Source organism: Megalobrama amblycephala, linkage group LG12 (genome assembly GCF_018812025.1).
Source record: "Megalobrama amblycephala isolate DHTTF-2021 linkage group LG12, ASM1881202v1, whole genome shotgun sequence".
In the NCBI taxonomy this organism is placed as follows: Eukaryota; Metazoa; Chordata; class Actinopteri; order Cypriniformes; family Xenocyprididae; genus Megalobrama; species Megalobrama amblycephala.
The window spans coordinates 21,483,875-21,497,520 of NC_063055.1; the positions used below are offsets into that span (position 1 = coordinate 21,483,875).

At 36.1% G+C, this 13,646-nt stretch overlaps 1 protein-coding gene across 4 annotated transcripts in view; it reads right to left on the bottom strand.

Annotated features, from left to right (window-relative positions):
- Positions 1-13,646, bottom strand: part of specc1la (sperm antigen with calponin homology and coiled-coil domains 1-like a) — a 46,003-nt gene that overhangs the window by 30,373 nt on the left and 1,984 nt on the right. The window lies entirely within an intron of this gene.

Sequence of the window (13,646 nt, forward strand, 5' to 3'; positions counted from 1 at the left end):
AGTGTGACCCATTAAAACGTACAATATAGCCTATTTCAATTCAGACCAAGTGGAGTGATACTATATTATTACTATTACTCCACTAGGTCTGAAATATATTGTTCATTGCAAACATGATGATCTTAAATGTATTAATTATTAATTTACTATTAATTAATGCGTAAAGTTGCATAAAATGGATATACTCAAAGTAGGCTAACTACACAACATTATAAAATTTACTGATTTTATTTGAAAAATGTTCTTTTGCGCTTCTGATTTGGCAGTGAAATTTGCAGATTTTAGGTGTGTAAGATGTGAAGGATTCTATGGTCCAGTTAGTATTTTCACCCCATAATGGCGGCCGCGCTACTGGAGCGCCATCTAGTGGCTGTTGCCCTAAAAGGATCAGAGTGTTGGCTCTTGGGTTCTATACTCTTTGGCTGGAGCTAAACTCTCCAGGACCAAATTTGGACACCCCTGCCTTAGACCATCCATAACACATGTGACCTGTCACACCCTTAACATGACAACAAGATTAAGCACTTAGCTGTTCTCACACCCAACTTCTACTACAGAACAGTAGAATCCCACCCAGTCTTCAGGCACTGACTCAAGACTCACTACTTTTAACAATACCTGGATTAATCGTGACTAAGGAAAATGCTGTGTCAGCTTATTTATTTGTATTAGCTTGTCCTTCATTTAGGACAAAAGATAACTTTCTGAATTTCATGCTTGCCATCTGTTGACCATGATGGCTGTTTAACATGTGAAACTAATGCAAAGTAAGCATCTACCACCAGCCAAATGTGGGTAGTACTTTTTATATGTATAAATAATTTAGGGGTGAAAAAAAAACGACACAACACAATATTGTGATATTTTGCGAAGGGATATTGTATTGATACATGAATGAGATATCAATCATTCGAAATTGTAAAGGGTTTACTTTTATTTGTGTAAACTCACAATAACAAGGAAACATTGTGTCTTTGTAAAATAAAGAAAACAAACAGGATGCGCTTTCTGCAGTCTCAGCCTCTGTGAACTTGAGCGCGTCAAAAAAGTAAACTAAAATTCAGTGTATACTTGCCTCACATACATAATAAATATTTCTATAGAAAGCTTGAAATGTCAAGCGATTGTCAACCAATTCAAGTGGAAAACAAATATTATGTAATCCATATGAAACGCGCATCCACATATAGGCACATCCACTGCTGCGGACAGAGCGGAGATGACGACTCAGCAGTGTCAACTTAATCTCTCCAGCCGAAAACACAGCAAACATTATCAATAAATTATTAGAATGTTTAGATAGGCTACTTGCTGTTTTTTCATGACACATTTATAATCATTACTTTTGCCGGTGCGCTGTGGCAAGCTTTATGTTTGCGCTTGAGTGTTGATTAGGCTATGTATTATATATAGGCAATTAAAAACTCATTATGTAAGCAATTAGGTACGAGAGGCTGTGCTGTATTAGGGCTGGGCGATATATCGCATGCGATTCTCACGCGCATTTCGTCAGTAAAGCCGGTTCCCTGATTACCGCTAAATCGCCATGCTTTCAAATGGAGCGCCATTTAAGAGACAGAGCCGTAGTTCACTGATAAGCCACGCAATATCACGTTCATATCGCAGATGAATTGCCTTCGATAATGAACGCGATATTTGCGTGGCTTATCAGTGAACTACGGCTCTGTCTGTTAAATGGCGCACCATTTGAAAGCAGGTGATGGCGATTTAGCGGTAATCAGGGAACCGGCTTTACTGACGAAATGCGCGTGAGAATCGCATGCGATATATCGCCCAGCCCTATGCTGTATTGTGAATAAGTCACGGCTGAAGGGCATTGTTAGGCACGACGCAAAGCGGATCATTACCACACAATACAAATATTAAATAAATAATAACTCGGTCACTCGATCTCTTTCTCACAATACTCTTCTACATGATACAGTAAGCTTCAATGAACAATATCAATTGAGAACATACAGTTTACGTTGCTAAGAGTGGTTGCTAAGGGTGTTGTGTAGTGCTACAGAGAACCGTTGGGTGAAGCGGTCATAGCAATGTTTTATCGTGAATAAAACACAGCTATTGAGCAATCAGAATTAAGGACAGGAACTAACAGTTTTATAATGTGATTTACATGGCTTATTAATATACAAGTGCAATTAGTCAACTAATCGCTTAAATGAACGACTACTAGTCGACTAGAAAAATCTTTAGTCAAGGGCAGCCCTAATAATGTCACCTTTGACTTGTTCGTTAGGGTGCTTGTTAATATTAAAACCTCTTAAAATAATATTTACTGTCAAAACAAATACATTGCATTGAGCGTGCAAACATTTCTATTAAAACATGTCAAAATACGAAGAAAAGAAAATATTGAACAAGGAAGGGATGAAGGAGAAACATGGACAAAGTTCTTTTGTGAACATTTGCAGGTTAAAAAAAAGGTAATAAATCACAATGTGTTATGATGTTTGAAAATCGCAATAATATCATATGGGAATTTTGTTTTGGGCTTCTGATGATATAATATGGTGATATAGCTATATAATAAAATAAATATAAAAATATTATGTAATCATTAAAACGTTTTGTGTTCGATAAGATTTAATGATTTTGAAAGAAGTCTCTTATGCTCACCAAGGCTGTATTTATTTGATCGAAAATACAGGAAAAACAGTAATATTGTGAAATATTACAATTTTCTATTTGATTTTTTTTGTTTTTTTTTTAAAGAAGGAAAGAATTTATCTGAAAAAGAAATATTTTGTAACATTATAAACATCTTTCCTGTCCCTTTTGATCAATTTAATGTGTCTTTGCTGAATAAAAGTATTATGTCTGGTAAAAAAAAAAATCTTGGTGACTGGTAAAATTGGTCATCCACCAGCCACACTGACTGGTAGGCAAAAATGTTTCATTTCTTACTTGAGCCCCATCCTAAGATAATACCGTCAGCCAAATGATTTACTGTAAACATAAATGTAAAACAAAAAACAAAGGCAAAAATCAGTGTTATGAGTAAGTACAGTGCGGCTCCCGGATTTGACCTCAAGCTGGCCCCTGCTATGGAGTGAGCATTAAGAGGTGCTGACAGAGACTCAACACTAAAACAACCCGCCAATCCCTCAAATATGAGTCATGGCTGAGACGTTTGCACACATACAGAGAAACAGATGAATGGTTTAACACTCCTCTGCAGAGTGTATCACATACTGATAGCTAAATACATCCATTACCTAGTAGGCCAAGGTTTCAAGGCCTGAACGAAATAAAAGGAAGCATATGTGGGACTAGAGTTTTTTTCTATGGTCTCTTTACCTTTTGACCATGACATTGCTTGCTGTCAGGACCGTGCAGGATGAGGTCACATTATGAGGTGTGCGCTGCATGTGTAACGCTCACATATGGATTATTACTACAGTGAGGTCATCATAACACTGTGGACCCTGCCTAATAAAAAGACACACGTGACATGAACTGAGGCTACTCGCTCTTCAGAATAATAACTTGTTCTTGATTCCTAACTTGGATAACGGCATTTGTTCCGATTCACAATAATAATTGTTTTGGCCTTTCAGTAACTAGGCAATCACAGCCAAAATGGCCAAAAAAAAGGTGTCAATGTGCTGAGAATTGACTCCTGTGTCTATTTTTGTTAGGACTCTTTGTTCTTTCTCTTTGGAAATGTGTGTCTCAGTGGAGTTAGTTACAGGAGCAATGGGATGGCACTATTTGTTTAGACCTCTTCATCTGAGCGTGATGGAGATCTTGGAATCCTGCCTGGTGTGGTCAGACCGTTTGTGTTTGGGTAGCCTTGTGGAAACAGAGAGTGGGAATACGCTGTGGTGTTTACTGTGACAAAAATGTAAAATAATAAACAATATTTTTATTCTGTGAGTCAGTGATGCTATATTTCAAAGCAGAACACACTTTTGGTGCGTAAAAAGTCCACCGCGCAAACTTATTGGATCAAAATCCTGCTCCTCATGAATATTAAACATGGATGAGGAGAGGTTCATTGGACGTTATATGAAAAATCCCTCAAAGTCCCCCAGTAGTCAATAATTTTATCTCTTAAAACTCATCTTTGATCAACAAAATGATATTTGATAAAACGATAAAACAATATTTAAACTTTTTTTTTCAATAAAAACAATTTCTTTATGCCTTAAAGGGCACCTATTATGCCCCTTTTTACAAGATGTAATATTGGTCTTGGGTGTCCCCAGAATGTATTTGTGAAGTTTCAGCACAAAATACCCCACAGTTAATTTATTATAACCATTTGAAAATGTCATTTTTGGGGCCTGTTTTAAAAAGAGCTGTTTTGGTGTGTACCACCTTAAATATAAATGAGCTGCATATCCCCGCCCTGCCTTTGGATGAGGGCGTAACTTGCATACCTATGGCAATAAACAGTCGGTAGAAGCAGAATGGCTGAGAGTGAGAGACCCACTGTTTTGTATGGCATTCAGCCGTACATGTTTGAACCGGAATCAGACCCAGATGATGAAGAGACTCCGGCAGAAGAAACACAATTGAGAATGGAGCAGGACGTCTCTGAATGGTTATTTGATACATTTATGTACTTATAGAGTTTTAATCGCGCCCCCATTGCAATTATGGATGTGCAACACACACACACACTGTGATAACGTTCGTGCAATTTTTTGAAACTACAAACATAAATACTGTGATAACGTTTGCTAAGTAAACATACACAGTTTTTAATACAATATCTTTAAAAAAAAAAATATATATATATATATACGTGTGGATACACACTATACAAACAAGGTTTAAATTATATACACAGACATTCTACGACGACGACAACAACTTTAGACGCATTTGTTATTGAATTGGCTGACATCGACTGAAATGACTATTTGCTCAAAAAACATTAAATACACTTACTTCTTCTGGAGGTGACGTTGGATCGCGAACAGTAGGCAACGATCCACACTTGAGGATTAACTTTGAAGCAAGACCTGCTTTGAATTGACCCTCGTTCTCAAAACAGTCAGTCAAAAAATGATTTGCGCAAACATAAACGTATTTTGGAATTTTGAGTGGCGCCTTTCTTTCGTAAATAAAATCCATCCACTGCGTTTTCAGTGGCTCTGATGTCGGAAGTAAGTGAAAACTACTATGTTCATTATTACATCCCACAACAGAACACTTATGTTTCTTAGGAGACATTACCGGCTGTCGTTGAAACAATGGAGGATGGTTGACAGATCACCGAGGTCGGGGTCTATGCCAAAACCAGATTGTCAATCAAACCACGTGGGTGGGGCTTAGCGCAATTCTACGTCACAGTGAGAGCAATCTTAGAACAGGGCGTTCTGAGACAGTGCTTATGAATTATTGAGATTGTAAAAAAAACACTGGGTGGATTTTTCTCATTCTAGGGTGGTTTTGCTCACACACTGCCAACACACATTTATGGTCAAACACCATGTAAAAGTGAATTTTGCATAATAGGTGCCCTTTAAAATAGCTTGAATGTAATGCTACACACTTGCCTCATTTAATGCGCGGATTAATAAATATTAGGGGTGTGACGAGACGGGTATCTCACGAGACGAGACGAGACGAGACGAGAGATTGAGTTCACGAGACGAGACGAGACAAGATTTTTACACACTATTTTTAAGAAATCCTCAATGGCGAAATACATGACTAGAAAAAATATTCTGCAGGTGTATTTGAAATGTTTTAACTAATCATCTTAATGAATGTCATTCAGTTCTACTTTCTGAGTATGAATTATCATATGCAGTAAAAGACAACAATACTCAAGTACTGTAAAAGGTTTTGCCACTAACTCAACTGACTGACTTCTCTTCTGTATGATTTCAGTCTCTTCAGACCTTACTGTACATGATTTATGAGCTTCTACAACTTTTGACCTCCTAACTGAACTCCTTTCCACAAACTGATCATAAAAAAAGTATAAATAAAAATGGTAACACTTTACAATAAGGTCTCATTTATTAACATCAACATATTAACAAACATCAACTAACAATGAGCAATATATTTGCTACAGTATTTATTAATCTTTGTTTATGTTAGTTAATAAAAATAGTCACTCATTGTTAGTTCATGATAGTTCACAATGCATAAACTAATGTTAACAAATGAAACCTTACTGTTTGTGCTTAATAAGATTAAGAGAAAACTGTTATTCATTTTTATGGTAACACTTTACAAGTTGAAACCATAATCGCACCCTCTCAATATTCAAAGTGCAAATAAGACCAACTTTTTCTTTGATACAGAGCTAAGAGATGGTTACAACTACACTGCCCAGCCTAAAATAGCTTTCATATTGAGAGATATTTGCATTCATCAGGGAGCCGCTTTCAAAATGCGGGGTATTGAAATCGCGTTTGAATGCGCGCGCGCGTTTACTTTCACTTTCAGCGATCGCGCGCACTCTTTAAATATGGAGCGGCAGCGACCATTATCCAACTTAATTAATATGGCGTTATTTTACTGTCAATTGTCGAGAGCATATCAATGTAATGCGCGAGCGCAAATCTGTCCGCTCGCGCGCGGATTTCCTCTGCTCTCGCGCAAATCTGTCCGCTCGCGCGCGGATTTCCTTTGCTCTCGCGCAAATCTGGACGCGCGCGCTCAAATATACAGTGCTCTCTTATGAACTGCCTCTCCTCTCGCTCAGATATTGCGTGTGCACGCTCAAACTGTTTCCTGCGTGCTCAAACGTGTCCTGCGCGCTCAAACTGCACATGTGCGCTCACGAATCTCTCCGTGCTCTTGCAGAAATTAATTTGCTTTTGGATTAAACGCTGTCAAAAGTTATAAACCAATCAGAAGAGACGACTGATCCATGAAAATGCTACGTGGAATCTTATTGGCTGAGAGTGAACTGCGCCTGGAATTCTTTCGACAAAGATATGTATTTTATTTATTCACAATTTAATAATATTTATCAAATGTAACCTAGTCTAACTGCATCACATTACAGGTCAAACCCCTATTTATCTAAACAAACAAACAAAAAATGTTTCTTAAAGTTATTGTGGTCATACGTTTTGTGTTGAATTTTTTTTTTTTTTTTTAAATAGGTAACATTTTACAATAAGGTTTTTATTTGTTAACATTAGTTAATGTATTATCTAACATGAACTAACAATGTGCAATACATTACTGTAATTATTAATCTTTGTTAACGTTAAAAATACAGCTGTTTGTTGGTTGTTTACTTCACAGTGCATTTAATAATGTTAACAAATACAACATTTGATTATAATAACGTATTAGTAAATGTTGAAATTAACATTAACAAATATTAATAAATGCTGAAGAAGAGCAATTCATTATTAGTTAATGTTAACTAATGCAGTTAAATAATGTTAACACAACCTTATTGTAAAGTATTACCAACAAACATCTTCTGATTTAAGACCGAACAAGATCAGGGTCAAATCGTCATTCCCTTAATACTTAATGTGGAGATCACATACCACCATAGTCAATTTCTTTTGAGGTCTGGTATAAAACATGACATACAAAAATACCTAAGCTCTTGTGTATGCACGATTAAGCAAAAGAACGCGATCTTATTCCTAAATGACAACGATTCGGTTATGTCTATTAAACCTTTTGAAATTACAATCATACCAGAATATTTAAACCTGCTTTTGCATTGCTGCTGAAAGCAGTGGTCATGTAAGCTATATGTTTTAAACAGCTTCACAAAGTGTTTTCAACAACATACTATTGCTACATCTGTGTTGCAAACATTAAATAATAATGCAAGTATTGCAATAACAATTTATAGTCTGAATATACACTGATTTCAGCAATTAAAATAAGTAGCTAAATGAATGTTGAAACTAATGTTGTTACACTGTTCTGCCAGTAGGTGGTGACCAGTGACTGTTAAAATGTATTTGATGTATCAGAATCATTAATTCCAGACCTCAAAAGAAATTGACTATGGTGGTATGTGATCTCCACATTAAGTATTAAGGGAATGACGATTTGACCCTGATCTTGTTCGGTCTTAAATCAGAAGATGTTTGTTGGTAATACTTTACAATAAGGTTGCGTTAACATTATTTAACTGCATTAGTTAACATTAACTAATAATGAATTGCTCTTCTTCAGCATTTATTAATATTTGTTAATGTTAATTTCAACATTTACTAATACGTTATTAAAATCAAATGTTGTATTTGTTAACATTATTAAATGCACTGTGAAGTGAACAACCAACAAACAGCTGTATTTTTAACGTTAACAAAGATTAATAATTACAGTAATGTATTGCACATTGTTAGTTCATGTTAGATAATACATTAACTAATGTTAACAAATAAAAACCTTATTGTAAAATGTTACCTTTTTTTTTTTTTTTTTAAATTTCAACACAAAACGTATGACCACAATAACTTTAAGAAACATTTTTTGTTTGTTTGTTTAGATAAATAGGGGTTTGACCTGTAATGTGATGCAGTTAGACTAGGTTACATTTGATAAATATTATTAAATTGTGAATAAATAAAATACATATCTTTGTCGAAAGAATTCCAGGCACAGTTCACTCTCAGCCAATAAGATTCCATGTAGCATTTTCATGGATCAGTCGTCTCTTCTGATTGGTTTATAACTTTTGACGGCGTTTAATCCAAAAGCAAATTAATTTCTGCAAGAGCACGGAGAGATTCGTGAGCGCACATGTGCAGTTTGAGCGCGCAGGACACGTTTGAGCACGCAGGAAACAGTTTGAGCGTGCACACGCAATATCTGAGCGAGAGGAGAGGCAGTTCATAAGAGAGCACTGTATATTTGAGCGCGCGCGTCCAGATTTGCGCGAGAGCAAAGGAAATCCGTGCGCGAGCGGACAGATTTGCGCGAGAGCAGAGGAAATCCGCGCGCGAGTGGACAGATTTGCGCTCGCGCATTACATTGATATGCTCTCGCGTCACAATAATGTGCTCTCGACAATTGACAGTAAAATAACGCCATAAATTAAATGTTTTTTATTTAAACACAAAGCAAAAGGACAGTGGAGGCGTAATGTAAACGTAGCGGTGGCATATTCTTTCCTAATCATCCTAACACTCTGTCATGGCAACATCACGAGACTACTTTTCTCCACGACGAGAAATCTCGTCACACCCCTAATAAATATGCAAATTAGCCCCGCCTCCACTCGCTCACACCAGCTCAGAGATCCACTCACTCAACTTACTGAGGTAAATGCTGCACATTGGTATCGCTCTTTACAACATATGATTAGCCTTTCACTTGACTATGTTATCAAACAGCTAATAATGTGTTGCTAATGTTTCTTAAACCATGTTCCCGTACGCCATGTCAGAGTCAGACAGCTGCCTTCTAACAATCAGTCTCCTTACAAACGCTTTGAACAACTCAGAACATCGGTGGAGAAAGGCATTTAGTTCATCATAACATCGTAATCGGTGTTGGGTGTAATATGTTACTGTAATTAAAAGTAAAGTAAGGGATTACTGTTCATTTTTAGGTAATTTAATAGCAGTTACTTATAATGTACTTGCGTTACATACTGTAAATTAGTTCAACAGTTCTGTTTAAATCAATATTGAATTTAAAATCTAAATTTGTCATCTAAAGGTAAAAGTGAACTCTGCCTCTTTAAAGTCGTTAGCTGTAGTGCAGTTGCACTTGAGTTCGCAACTTCGAACCAGTTGTCTGAAGATGTCGGCAGAAGGGAGTGGCTGTTTTGCAGAATGGAAATATTCCAATTACTTCACTTTTTTGACACAAGTAGGCAAGAACATTACGGTAAAATGTAAGCTATATATGTCCTAGGGAGAAAAAACAGTGTGCGCGCTCTGAGAGACAGTATTCAGTCAGTGCGCTCTAGACCAAAGCGCGCACACATAGACGCTTCTCGCGAGTGTCAGATTTTCACGGGTTATTTCACTTAAACGTTCAAATACACACACGGTTATGTCAAAATGCCCGTCTTGGAGTATATTCGCGTTGGTTATGTGAATGTGAACAGCATGTGTAACATCATATTGTCTCCGTCTATTAGGACTTAGTGACAGCAGCCTTTAAATCATGCCACTGTCTATTGGCTGTCTGTATTATAAATGATAATCAAACAACAAAAGAAAAGCTTTAATAAGGATTAATTTATATTTAATTTATACAGTTATGATTATGCAGAGTTATTTTATATTTGATTATTCAATTTCTGTGGTATTTTTACTAACTACTATTAGACCTACCTGAAAAAATATATACCATCGTTTTTTTTTTGTATCTTTAAATATTTTTAATTTGGTATCGAGTATTGTGCACCTTTGGTGGTATCGGTACCGACTACTAGATTTTTTGTATTGTGACATCCCTATTTGTTACTAAAAAAAATGTAAGTATGTGTTTTAATAAAGCTAAAATGTTTTTAAAAAAGCTATAAAAGGCTAAACTATTCCATGTTTGACTCATATTTAATTATTAAAAGAGTTTCCTTTCTATTGTCTATCTGGTCAAGTAACACTTTCTGGGGCTAGCAGTTCAAATTCACTTCCTTTTTAGCGTTATTACTCCAGTCTGCAGTGTCACATGATCCTTCAGAAATCATTCTAATATGCTGATTTGCTGCTCAAGAAACATTATTATAAATGTTGAAAAAAGTTGTGCTGCTGCTTTATATTTCTGTGGAAATTGAGATACATTTTCTTAAGAATAGAAAGTTCAAAAGAAAAACGTTTATTTGAAACAGAAATCGTTTGTAACATTATAAATGTGTTTACAGTAAATTTTGATCAATTTAATATATGTCCTTGTATAAAATAAATAAAATAATGTATTAATTTCCTGCCAACAAACAAGTTACTGCCCACAAACCTTTGGAGTAGGTTAAAAAAGCAGACACTGATCACAGTTCAGTTCCTGAAATCCCTATATTCCACGTCATCTTTTATCTGAAACGCTACCAGTTGCACAAGAACTTCAAACACTGTGAAATGCCTGAACAACATCTTGCTCCATCAAAACCGCCAAAAACACATCTGTTGCCAATCTTCAAACGCAATAAAATTAGTGAGCCCTTCCTCTAGTTGCGGAAGCATCCAACACCACATCTTCTCAAAACACCAATCATTTTAAATTCATACTCACAGATATTTGGAAAAATATTTGCCTTTATACACAAACATAAACCACCATTGAACTTGACAAATACAGAAGGGTTATGATGCTCAGTAAGAATGAAATGAGGGGCATCTTTTTCCCACACACACTTTGAAACATCTCAGCAGGCGTTCAGTTTTCCTATATGTGAACCTATACACACATTGCAACAGAAACCCTCCCACTGCTTCAGCTCCAGGAATGTGTTTTGTTTGGAGGCCTTTTTGGTGGTTTATTAGATCTTAAGAGGATGGCCTCCAAGAACTCCAACATTTTCACTTGGGATGACTGTCCTGCTGAAGCCAAGGATCGAGAGCGGCCCAAACAGGCTGTAATTCTTGTTGCATAAGTCTCTTTCCCTGGACACAATTGCAGTTGTGATAAATAGTTTGAGAAGAAGACATTTTTCCACAAACGGAAAGGGGAGAAAGCGAAGGAAAATGTCTTGCTCTGCATCAAAAATCACTGAGGTAGTGTTAATTTCGTTAACAAAGTCTATGACGAAAAATGTTCATTGACTACATTTTTTTCCATGACTAAGACAAGATGATGACGAGACGACACCAACCTCATTAAACGATAACTGATAATAATCGACACTCAATATCATATCAGATTTAGCACTTACTCACATGAAGAATAATATAGACACAGATAGTGGATTGATATCGATTTAAGACTCAAACTTTCTTCGATACAAAAACATACCTTGTGTGAGTTCTTGTATTTAATGTTGATAACGAGCAAGAATGCAATTGTTCCCAAATATCCACATGACTGCAAACATGACAATTATTATTATTATTATACAACAGGTCAAAACATACATTTTAAACACAGTACTGTCAGTATTTACTCTATTTTGCAATGGAAAAATATTTCTAACGAAACCCACAGCAGAACTACAACACACGAATGCGGCTTTGAACGAATCGTGAGTCAATGATTCAATGATTCATTCACAGCCACTTGCTTCGTTACTGAATGAATGACTCGATGACTCACTCATGAAAACAGTGACTTGCTGCCACCTACTGGCGGTTTTAGTTTAATATTTAAAAGTATCACTTCGTATTACCATCATTGCATTTCTCTACTGAACATTTTTTATTTAAAACATTATTTATTTTATAAAGTTATTCATAAAGGTAAAAGTACGCACTGGAAAATCGATTTAGGGGGCAAATATTGTCCCTTAATGGAAAAGGTGTGAAACTCCATTGTTTCCTCCTTCTTGTTTAAATCTCATTTGTTTAAAAGACCTCCGAAGAACAGGCGAATCTCAACATAACATCGACTGTTACGTAACAGTCGGGATCATTAATATGTACGCCCCCAATATTTGCATATGCCAGCTCATGTTCAAGGCATTACACAAGGGCAGCCAGTATTAACGTCTGGATCTGTGCACAGCTGAATCATCAGACTAGGTAAGCAAGCAAGGACAACCGCGAAAAATGGTAGATGGAGCAATAATACCTGACATGATCCATGATATCATGATATTTTAGTGATATTTGTAAATTGTCTTTCTAAATGTTTCATTAGCATGTTGCTAATGTACTATTAAATGTGGTTAAAGTTACCATCGTTTCTTACTGTATTCACGGAGACAAGACTGTCATTATTTTCATTTTTTTAAACACTTGCAGTCTGTATAATTCATAAATAACTTCATTCTTTACAAATCTCTCGAACAGTGTGTAATGTTAGCTTTAGCCACGGAGCACCATCAAAATAATTCAGAATCAAATGTAAACATCCAAATAAACACTGTACTTACGCAATTAGACATGCTGCATGACGAACACTTCGTAAAGATCCATTTTGAGGTTTATATTAGCTGTTTGAACTTTGTTTATGCTGTTTAAGGCAAGCGCGAGCTCCGCGGGCGGGGAGCACGAGAATTTAAAGGGGCCGCAGCCCAAAAAAATCTATGGGGTATTTTGAGCTAAAACTTCACAGACACATTCAGGGGACACCTTAGACTTATATTACATCTTTTGAAAACACGTTTTACGGCACCTTTAAAACACCAAAAACACTGACAAACAAGTAAGCTGGAGTTCAGCAATCTCCATTTGAGATATTCTGCTTAAATGAAAGTTTTACACCCATAGACGCTACACTGAATTTAACGCAGATGAAAACAAGGCTGTGAAGGATAGACTTAGTCTTTACAAAGACTTAACAGTCTTTACAGGTCCTAGATCATGTAATTTTCACAACTCACAACTTTTAAAACTGTTTCATGGAGTTTTTGTCAATTTTTTTTTTGCGGAAAGACGTTTCGTCAGCTGGACAATCAGTATGTTGTTAAACAACAGTACAGTCCATTGAATGCACTGTATTCTATTCCTCACAGCCTCGTTTTCATTCCTGTCAAACATTAAATAGGGTGCTACCCTGACTAAGGTCTACAGGAAATTAAAGGGAAATCCAAAAATACAGAGCAATTTTTTTTTTTAATAATTTACAAA